Genomic DNA, 11,661 nt, shown 5'->3' with positions numbered 1-11,661 from the left:
GCTAGAGTACAGTGGTGCAATCTCATGGCTCATTGCAGCCTCAACCTCCTTGGCTCAAGCAATCTTCCTGCCTCAGCTCCCCAAGTAGCTAGGACTACGGGTGTGCACCACCACACCCAGCTAATTTTTACTTTTTTTGTGTGGAGAATGTGGCCTCACTATGTTTCTCAGGCTGATCTCGAACTCCTGGCCTCAAGCAATCCTCTGACCTCAGCTTCCCAAAGTGCTGGGATTACAGTTGTGAGCTATCATGCCCAGCCTTGAAATGACTAAGATGTTTGAGAGGAATAAACCAGCTCACCTCTGTGAATAGTTTAGTTCAGCAGTTCGTAAACATTTTCAGTTCACAGCACCCTTAATGTCTTAGTAATCTTATTCACAGGGCCCTGAGGCCACAAGAAATACCTAACAGTTCTATTTATGACCTTGTTGGGTCCAACTACCTTAATAAGTATTTATGTCCTAACAACTTAGGAGCTGGGTAAAAAATAATATGTACAAATTGGAAGAAAATAAATCATATTTTATTGTAATATTAAATAACCACAATTATTTACTAATGATATGTAGGTGCATCAGTTGGGCACTAGCAATATATAAAACCTTGGAATTAGATAGGACATATCACTTTTTCCCCCACAACTATCACAACAGTCACCAAAAACCAAGCTTTGCAAAGATATGACATCATGGAAGGAAATTTAGCAACCTAATGTTAAAACCGATTTACCTGGAGCTAGCAGTTCCTGAGATGTCCGACAGGCATCCTTGTGTTTTCCTCAAGTATTTAAAAATACCCAGGCACTTCTGCGAGTCCCTTGAGGTGCCTGCCCCTCTGTCTGTTTATGCAAAGCAATGTCCCCTTGCTGGTGGACAGGTCCAGGCAGTGCTTTTTCCTCTGCGCGATATTAGATATGCAGAAAATCATGGATAGGAAGTGCCAAGGAAAAAGGGGGGATAAAAATAGAATGAACAAAAAAAGGAGCTCAAGAAATGTATTTTTAATGCAGTACCACAAAAATAAGCTCATATTTTACTATGTATTTGACATCAGAATACAATTACAACTGACATCAATTATGTTCTCTATTAGAATTTTCTCTACCTTATACATTTAAGTGTAATCCCAAATGGGGAGAGAACCAGTGCTTTTTAATATAGGTGCTTTCTCAATTTGAAAACTAGAATGGAAGTCATGTTCAGAAGTGTAAAGAATTCTAAGAATTAGGTGGTGGATAAAAGATTGTTAGCAACCAAGAGGTTCCGTTATTTTTTACTTCAAGAATGCTGGTATGTGGAAAATGGAAACCATATTCAACCACTCACTTAAGTTAGCTAAACCCAACATATTACAGCAATTATTAACCCTCTTTCATCTTTCTAATAACAAGACACAAAGAAACAGTTATAATTTGTAATCAGTAACATGTCATTGGAGGGCTGTTAGTTGATTTTATCTACCAGTGCTTAGGTAGATGGGTTTTGTTGTTGTTTGAATTTCATGTTAATTCAAACGGAATGAAAACTTGGTTTTTGATGAGGACAGAAAGATTTTACATCTCATTTCACTGGTTCTTTTTTCTTCTGAACGTTGGACTTCTATGTGCTTATTTAAAAAAATATGTGGCTACTGCCATCTGTTGGATGGAATGTGAGTCCTGCTCAGATACGTGTGCCCTTTAAACAATGTCTGTCCCTTCTAACTTCACAAGTGTCTCCTCAAGGTAAGGAGACACTTACCTTGAGTGTCTCCTCAAGGTAAGGCCTTTGCTGTACCTGCATGCATCCCAGCTTCCAGCCCCAGAACTGAGTTCCTTTTGGGAACGTTTTCTATTGTTGTGGGGCACTTTCTCTTCAGACATGTAAATGCTCTCTACTGAAGAGTGTTTATGAGGTTTTTTATCTTTCCAATAAAACTTACAGCATAAGGAGGCATGTCGGGGTAGGGAGGGATGTGGCTGGGAGCGTGTTTAGGAACAAGCATATTTTTAGCATGGGTAGTAGAGTCTACATTGGACTAATATAGGCAGAGGAATCAAAGTTCAGCTCTAAATTGTGGTGCATACTGAGGCCACTGATTTTATTTCTCTGAGCTGGCATTTCGTCAGCTGTAAGGCAAGAGCAGGACTAGGACTGAGAAAATCTTATGAGCTGAAGACCCACGCGGCTCTAAGGAGTCATATTCAAGAACAGCAGACATAACAGCAAATACGAATTTAAGAAATGCCAGTCTAAAAGCACATAAGAACCAATCTACAGGTTATGGGAAACCCATTTTATCTGACTCCCTTCTCTCCCGCTCCTGGGTTCTTATTTTTCTGCTTTTCTTGGGCTCTGATTGTCAGCATCCTCTCTCCTCACCCCTCCCACTCTTTCTTTGTGGAGGGACTGTTCCCTCTCCACTCCCGTTGGGCTTTTTTCTTAGTCCTCCCCTCCTCCTCTAGCCCTCAGTCTCGGATGTCTCTGCCCACTTGCCGATTCCGCATTACAAAATTCCAAGAACCGGTCTTAGAAAAACCACCTCCTCTCTGAGGTAGAAAAGAGATGAAGCTGAACTAGGCAGCACACACTTTATATTGGTCTAGGACACACACACACACACACACACACACACACACACAGCCAAGCACTTCTGGCAGCAAAAGCCTTAAACCCTGTGCATGAATTACTGTGTCCAAGCATTGGTTCCTTCCGGTGGGTTGTTGATGTCGCTGACTTTAAGAACGAAGCCCCCTACCCTCATGGTGAGTGTTACAGTTCTTAAACATGGTGTGTCAAGAGTTTGTACGATCACATGCTCAGATGTGTCCAGAGTTTCTTCCTTCTGCTGGGTTCATCGTCTCACTGACTTCAGGAACGATGCCACAGACCTTCACAGTGAGTGTTAACAGCTCTTAAAGGTGGCGCCTACGGAGTTGTTCATTCTGGTGGACTCGTGGTCTCACCGGCTTCAAGAGCAAAGCCAGCTGCAGACCTTCCAAGTGAATGTTACAGCTCTTAACCTATTGTGGACCCACAAAGCGAGCAGCAGCAAAATCTATTGCAAATAGCGAAAAATCAAAGCTTCCATAGTGTGGAAACTAACCCAACCCACTTGCCGCTGCTGGCTCGGGTTGCCAACTTTTATTCCCTTATTTGGCCCCACCCACATCCTGCTGATTGTTCCATGTTACAGAGAGCTGATTGGTCCATTTTACAGAAAGCTGATTGGTCTGTTTTACAGAGTGCTGATTGGTCCGTTTTTACAGCGTGCTGATTGGTGCGTTTATAAACCTTTAGCTAGACACAGACTGCTGATTGGTGCATTTACAATCCTTTAGCTAGACAGAAAAGTTCTCCAAGTCCCCACTGACTCAGAAGCCCAGCCGGCTTCACCTATCAATATGACTGCAGTGCCTATAGCTGAATTCACTGGTTAGGGAGTGTACAATGGAATTTTGTCCCTTGAATTGGGGATGTTTGAAGATCGAGGCTATTTCACTCCTTCCTCCTGCCTTGCTAAAGAATGACTGGGATCATTATTGAACTCAGTTCTCATTTGCTTTCTTAAAATTTGATGTCCACAAAACCTGGAGTTTATTTACTTCTCCCTTCCCTCCTTTCTTCATTTGTCTGTCATACCATTTGTTAATACCAGATTAGAGAAGGGGAGCATGTCAAGGAATTCCTTTATGACTTCTTCTCTGAGGATGAAGTCTTGGTCAGTCTTGACTGGACGTGGTCAGGATGGATCCTGGGAGTGGGACCGGGCTCCACGGTGTGTGTACTCTCCAGGACAGTTATCCTGCTGGGGCTGGGCCAGCCCTCCTGCCCTAGCAGCCCCCATCTTTCTCTGCCCCACCCTGTCTCCTAGGTGTGCTGGGATTGCTGTGTGGGGAGGGAGTACAGCCAGCCTGCCTGGGCCCACACCTTCAAGGAAATGAAAAATAATTTCTCCTTGCAAGAGGTTAGGGGAGCTTCCCAGGCTTGTCTGTTGCTATTTCTGTCAGTGAAGAAGCAGTTTCGAGGTCCCCAGGCGGCTGGGAGGAAAGGAAGTGTGCCCCAGGCCCACCTAGGGGGAGGTCTACAGGAGAAAGGCTCTCTTTGTCATTGCTGGAGGGTAACAGCGAGTTTGCAGTTGGTGATAATGATTCATTTCCTCAGTTGAGGTTTGGGAGGATTATAGCTGGAATTTGAAAAGTCGTTTCTATATCTGGCAAAGAAGGAACTCTGAGTGATCAGCATGTACTGTTTGGTGTTTTGCCATCATTGGTAATATCACTGTGTTAGTCAGCTCGGGCTGCTGTAACAGAACACTGTAGACTGGGGGGCTCACAAACAACAGACATCCACTTCCCACAGTTCTGGAGGCTGGAAGGCCACGATCGGGGGCCAGCTGGCTTGGGTTCCGGTGAGGGCCCTCTTCCGGCTGCAGATGGTTGCCTTCTGATTGTATCCTCACGAGGTGGAAAGAGAGCCAGAGAGCTCTCTTGGTCTCTGTCACAAGGGCATTAATCCCATTCATGAGATCTCCACCCTGATGACTTAATCACCCCCCCAAAGGCCCATCTTCTAAAACCATCACATGGAGGATTAGGATTTGAACATATGAATTTCATGAGAATGCAAACATTCAGTCAATAGCCATCACCAACAACACTAAAATGTAAATTGGAGGCGTCATGTGAAAAAAGAAATGATCTAAATGAAACTCCATGCTATCATAACGGAGTTCTGCAGCCACCAATGTATGTCCTCTGGTTGAGTGTACAGGCGGTATATGTATATGTTAAGTGTATATATATCTTATGATTGTTCTGAGTATTCATGATTTAAAGTACATAATCAAGCAATGAGCAGTGTTCACATTCCCAGCTGATTAGAGCCAGCGTGTTTCTCTAATCATTCTCCACTGGCTGGTTGTGGAGGCAGAATGTTATCAGGATGCCCTGATAGATCAGCAATGTCCTCTCCTGCTTTGTTTCAGGAAGGGGCGAACATTTGTTTACGGATCTGACAGCATAAAAAGTGAACCTGCTGAGAATGGAGTCCATGCACTCAAAGTCACTTCACCTCCACTGGTGTTGAAGGATCCCCATGGCTCATGGTCCACAGGCCAGAGAGCTTATTGCTAGTGCAAATGCTTACCCAGTTCCTTCCACTGGGACGGACAGTTCCAGTTCCTAACTCAGCCCAGAGGAGCACAGCTCTTTTGTTTCTAGTATCTTCTAGTGTAGAGGAGCTGTTGTTGAGAATAGGTCCGTGGAGGTGATCGCCTCCCTTAGCTCCTGCACAGTAAGCAGATGCTGAGGCGGTCTTGAACATTAAAGCATAAGGCACCGGGATGTGTCCCCAGGGCTGTGCTGCCCTTGAGTGCCTTCCTGGTCTGTAAAGTTGCATGGCATACAGGAAGAGAGAGAGGTCTGGCAACTGGCAGCACACCATGACTGAGTGGACCTGACTCTCCAGGCACCTTGAGGGTGCAGAGCCACCACTTCACTCTCACAGAGCTACACTATTATGGGGTATCTTTGCAGGACATAGGAGACAATCTGAAGTGTTCAGAAACTCCAGTGCCTTGAAAACACTATCGGGATGAATTATAATGTAACATACTAATAATACTAAAAAGGCAAAGGGAGGTAAGGTTTTGAGAGATTCACTATGAACTTTGACTTCAAGTCTATGGAATCCTCTTTTAGCTCATACCTCATTGTAGATTTTTTTAAAAACTGCAGTGAATTATGTTTTTTTCTATTAAAATTGCCTATAAGTTGACTGGGAATTTATCAGAAGTCTGTCTTTTCCCATTTTGACAAGGTCTAGTGACAACTGGTAAGAACTTAGAAGTATAGTCAGCACCAGCTACTTTCAACTAACTACAGGTAGGATAACTCTGCATTGCTGTTGGTTGATACATAAGCTGAGACATGAATGATATTCACTGCATAACTGGCAATGTGGACACTAATGGGACCCTTCCCACAGGTCATGCCCGCTGTTGAGTGCACTGTGTAGATGATCACATTTATTCCCCAGTGCAACTCATGTGACAGGGATTATCATCCCTATATTCAGGGAGGAAATTGAGACTCAAGAGAGACTCAAGTAGCAGAACCAGGCTTGGATCCAGAGACTCTGACCCCAAAGCCGTGACTTATGGTGGGGAGCTCTGTTTCTTCCCAGAGGTTCTAGTGAGCAGCCTGAGGTAGTGATTTCCTCCTATGGTGACTGAGAGCTCCTACTTTATGGCATCAAATCAGGGAGGGACTCCAGCTTGATCTGGCAGCCGCAGCTGTAGACATTATTCCTGCCCTTGTGAAACATAAAGACTTGTTAGTCTACTACATCAGTGTAACATAATAGATACTTATTAATCAGTTGCTGTTATTCCAAACACAACATTGCTTTGTTGTACTATATGTAGTCGCTTCTTCTGTATGTCTATAAATCAAATATATTTCCCTGCATCCTGAGAGGTAACAACCTAGATAAATACTTTATTTATTTATAATCTATCTACCTATTCATCTATCCAACACATATTTGGTGATTTTGATTACATTCCAGGTGCCTTTGCTAAGGATGGAAGGACATACAAAGATGTGAAAATCCAGGCACAGGCTCTTCCTCCGAGGTGGCTCAGTCTAGCAGGGGGAGACCCTCTCTGTACATAACTCTGAGGAAAGTGCGGTGGAAGAGCAGGGGTTTAGCAGAGAATGTGTTCTCACGGCAGGGGGGTCACAGAAGTATTGATGAGTGAGCAGGACTTGGAAAGGGCAGATGGGCTGGTAGTAAGGACATTGCAGATGAGCAAAGGGACACTCCTGGGGAGTCTTGAGTGTCGGGGGGACTTGAGGATGTTCATGGAGGGGAAAAGCTGGGCAAGGCTGAAGAGTAGGGCAGGGCGGGGCACAGAGGGCTTGGCCCCTGGATTGGCAGCTAAGACTGAATTCAGTAGGCAGTGGGGCCATCAAAGCTTCGAGAGCTGGGGAAAGCCATGACATGGGTTTAGTGGAAAACACATATTACTTAAAGTCAGGCAGATCCTGGCTGGAATCCTGGCTCCATCTTTTTAGCTGTGTCTGCTTGGTCAGTTGCTCTCAGCCTGAGTTCCCACGTCAGTCACCTGAAGGAAATGGGCCTGCTTTGTGGTCTCATTTAGAGGTCTTGTTCAATCATGTGTGTAGAGTGCCCATGGGGCCTGGCCAGTGAGTCCTCCGAGGCACCTCAGGCTGAACCACGGGTGGCAATAGAAATGGTATGAAAAGATGGACAGCTCTCAGAGACAAGGAAGAATGACTAGAACTCGGAACCTGACAGGAGGTGTCCTTGTCCGGTGAGGGGGCTGCAGAGTGAGATGTGACCATTCTGGGCTACCTTCCCGGCAGTTCCCTACCCAGGCATGTGGTCGCTGTGGGGCCCTGAGCCTGGGACAGTCCTTTTTTGGAGTCAGGCTTTTCTTTGGGTTATTCCTTTCAAGCCATAGTAAAACCTAGTAGTCTCTGTTTTCACACAAGTTTCTGACATCTGATGCCAGATTTACAACCTGAAGTGGCCAAAGATTTTAGGTTTTCCTTGGGGCTTAAATCAATGGTGTTGCTTGGCTTCCTCCTGTGCAGCAGGTTGGCCAAGAAAACCACCCTTTGTTCTGCCTTGAAGGGAAGGCATGCTGCTGTGTGGCTCTTGACATTTACCTTATCCCGGAGCTGAGCTTTGTCTGTGGCTGTGCAGGTGGGGCGGGAATGGGAAAGACAGTCCTCTGGCACGCTTTCCACATTTGGATGGCAGACCCAGCTTCAGCTTCAAACACTTTTATTCCTGATGGCGTTGTTTACAAACATGCTAGAAAAACAGAATTAGGGAACAAAATTATCTCATGATTGCTGAACTATGATGAGATTGATGCTTTTAAGCACTTCCCCTAGGGAAACCAGGCAGGAATCTTTCAAGGGGAAAATGTATCATAAGGGAAGACAATTAAAAGTTAAAACTGGCTAATGAAACTGATAAAGGGAGAATTGTTTTAATTATCGATGCTCGTCTTAATTAAATTGTATGATTTCCCAGAATAACACATCCATCATCATCAAGTATGAGGACATGACCCGATCCTGGGGTCTCACAAGGGGCTTTTGGGTGTCTCTGAGAGGACCATGATGAAGACTCAATGACATTCATGCTTCTGAACCCTGAATCCACTTCAAGATGCCATGTAAATGCTGTGCATCTTCACCAGCAGATGTCACTGTTTACATATAAAATGCAAACAGCCCCCAACGCTTCCCCCCTCCCCGCCCCCCACCTTTATTCTAAAGCAACACACCCTTGTCCATGTTTTTTCATAAAGCCTTATTTATCATGTGGTCATTTTTGTTCTGGAAAATAATGATATTGTTTATCCCTTTAAATAGCTGTACATGTAAAGGGAACTGGTTTATGAGAGATACCCATTTCACATACTAAGCTATGCAATGACACCTCTTTTAAAAGATAATTGTTGAACACTTACTATTTGCCTGAAACCAGCTTCCCATGATGAAAGGTATCCAAAAACAGCTAAAGAGCTGTCCTTCTTTAAGGGTCTTAAAACCTCTTTTGAGAGATGACAAATAATAAAGCAACTTACAATGTTGGAAGTTAAATACTAAAACTAAAAATGAGTGTCATATTGTTTCAGGGAGATGAAGGTCTGTGGGGGCTGGAGCAGATGGAAGGCTTAAGGGAAGGAAGCCCCAAGATAATGAGGGTGAATTCATCTGGTTGAGAGTGGAAAGGTACTGTGGGTTTTTGGGTTTTTCTGTTTGTTTGTTTTGCTTTATGTGTTTTGGGGTACTTTTGCTGAGAGAATAAAGAGCAATTATGTTTGGAGGATCTATTTGTTGGAGTCATGAAAAGCAAAATGGAGGAGGACAATGTTATTACAAAATCCAGCTGCGAGAACAGCGACTCCTGCAATGGTAACTAGAAATAAGATCAGATTGGGAGGCATAAGGAAGGAAGACAAGACCGCCATGCCAGCTTATTGACAGGTACAGTCACTATGTCTTCTTGTCTTCTCAGTCAAAAATCAAAATACAAGCATTGACACATGGTCAGACACTAAAACAGAAGGTTTGAAATCAGGGCTGTTTCCAGAAACTCCAGGACATATGGATGCTGCAAATATACGGAGGAGAGAGTGACTGTCATGAACATGTGGGGTATCAATGGTGCTGCCACTGAGAGAAATGGAAGACCTGGGGAGGAAGGTTGGCTTGGACAGAAAGATGTTTTTAGTGTGATCCATGTGGTTGAAACTGATGTGGGCCACAGCATGATCAGCAAGGCTGGAAGCTATTCAGGAGCCACTGACCTAGAAGTGGAAACGACAATAGGGAGGGGAGAGAGAAGGGCCAGTGTGTAGTCGTCAAGGTTTGTGTTTTAAGGAGCCAGCTCATTTTATTAAATTGCATACATCAATAAGTAATATCCAGGAAAGAAGAGAACTAGAAACCTCTCCCTGGTGTGGTGTACTCTTAAGCATGCAAGTTTCCACTGACTTTGCATCCTCTCTGCCTTCACATCATGGGAATTCGTGACCAGAAGCCTTCAGCCTGCACCCCTCCGCCCATCCCAGGGTTTCACCATAATTACTTGGGACTCTCAAACATCTGTCCATCAGTCAGCTGCCCATCATACTTGCTCACCCCTTCCAGTCTCTGGGAAAGCATCTTATTATCCAACATGGACGATCTTGTTCTTCATAAGGTTCACTTTTTGAATCCTATGAGGGAGGGAGGGAAACGTGGCTGGAAGGTCAAAGCAGCCAGAGCCATTTCCAAAACACATTCTCCTTCATTTTCCGCTGACTCACTGTGGGATCTTGACAAACTCCTAACTAGAGCTGTGCCTTAGTTTGCTCAACTATAGAATTGGAAAAATGACGCATTCTTCTTAGAGTTACCTCTCAGATTGTGCTTCTGATGCATGTCAAGCCCAGTGGGGGCACACCGTTAGTAATGAGACATCTTAGCACCAATATGCGCTTTTCACATTGGGCAGGTGTCAGGAGAGGCCTGGGGTCATAGGACCAGACTGCAAACAACACAATCCCAGAATAAATCCTATTAATTTGGCATAATTGATGAAAATGAAGATTAGATATTTGACCAGAGATGAGAAATTCATGGGCATGAATGCTGCAGCTCTGATTACTTTGCATGTGAATGTGTGGTAAGAGGCAACATTTCTTTTGTTTAAAACCCTGTGCACCTAATTCACATTCAGAGAAAGGTTGTGGAATCATTCAGGCTCATTGAAAACAAGGAACCAGGATGCCAGCAAGGCCAATGTTGTTGTGAGAATGTTGAGCTATTAATTATAAAATAGCAAAACAGGGTGATTTTATTTATAGCAAACTGTTGCTAGGCAGATAATAAAGACCCCTTTCAGAGCTTGCATATATATATACATATATATATATGTATTTTTTTTCTCACAAAAAAGTGCTAGCTTGTGCAATGATTTTTCAGATGAAATGAAAGCAGGACGAGGCTGTCAGCCCTGAATACTTGTGACTTTTAGACTAAAGTCCTTGGCATCAGCCAGCACTGCAGGATGGAGCAGGTGAGGTTCAGCAACCCTGTGAAGGGAGGCTAGGGTATTACCCACACCCTTTAACAGCAGACTGAGTATATAAACTCTCACTAGACTGGAAGTGAGTGAGCAGCCCCAGGAAAGCCCAGATGAGCTATTGTGCCTTCCTCGGCTTCCCCACCTTCTGTTGTGCCAGGAAGGGCCGGGGAGCCTGTCTGTGGCCTTACTCAGTCAGATATCCCTTCCCTGGCCCCTCTAGAGATGGTTGCTACCTCCTTTTAGGAAGTGTGTGGGAGGGGGCCAATTTGCAAAGGTTCACTTGTGCTCAGTCCCTGCTAAGATGATCAAGCTCTTTTCAAAACTCGGGGGTTGGGCTTTTGCAGTTTCTGGATAGAAGAGGCCCTTAAATATTTGTGGAATTCATGAATGACTTCATGCATGCATTTGGTCCTGTATTTTGGTCCAAGTAGAAGATATGGTAGGTAGAAAAATACCACCTCCCCCAACAAAGACATTTCTATCCCAATCCCTGGAACCTGTACATGCTACTTGATTTGGAAAAAGGGTCTTTATAGATGTGATTAAGTTAAGGATCTTGAGATGGGGAGATCATGCCGCATTATCTGGTAGATCCTAAATGCAATCACATGTATCCCTATAAGAAAGAAACAGACATTTAACTACATACAGAAGAGGAGAAGGTGATGTAAAGGTAGAGGCAGAGTGCTATAGACTGAATGTTTGTGCACCCTTCCCCACCCACCCAACCCTGCAAATTCATATATTGAAACCTAACCCTAATGTGATGGTTTTAGGAGGTGGGGCTTTTGGGAAGTGATTAGGTTATGAGGGCAGGGTCCTCATGAATGGGATTAGTGCCTTTTTCAACAGGCCCCAGAAAGCGCCCTTGCCCCTTCCACCATGTGAGGATGACCATCCATGAACTAGGAAACAGGCCCTCACCAGAGACTGAATCTGCTGGCATTTTTGATCTAGGACTTCTCAGCCTCCAGAACTGTGAGAAATAAATTTCTGTTGTTTATTAGCTACTCAGTCTGTGGTATTTTCTTATAGCAGCCCAAACACACTAAGACACAGAGATTG

Source organism: Pan troglodytes, chromosome 16 (genome assembly GCF_028858775.2).
Source record: "Pan troglodytes isolate AG18354 chromosome 16, NHGRI_mPanTro3-v2.0_pri, whole genome shotgun sequence".
Classification (NCBI taxonomy): domain Eukaryota; kingdom Metazoa; phylum Chordata; class Mammalia; order Primates; family Hominidae; genus Pan; species Pan troglodytes.
Note: the sequence above shows the minus strand (reverse complement) of the source record.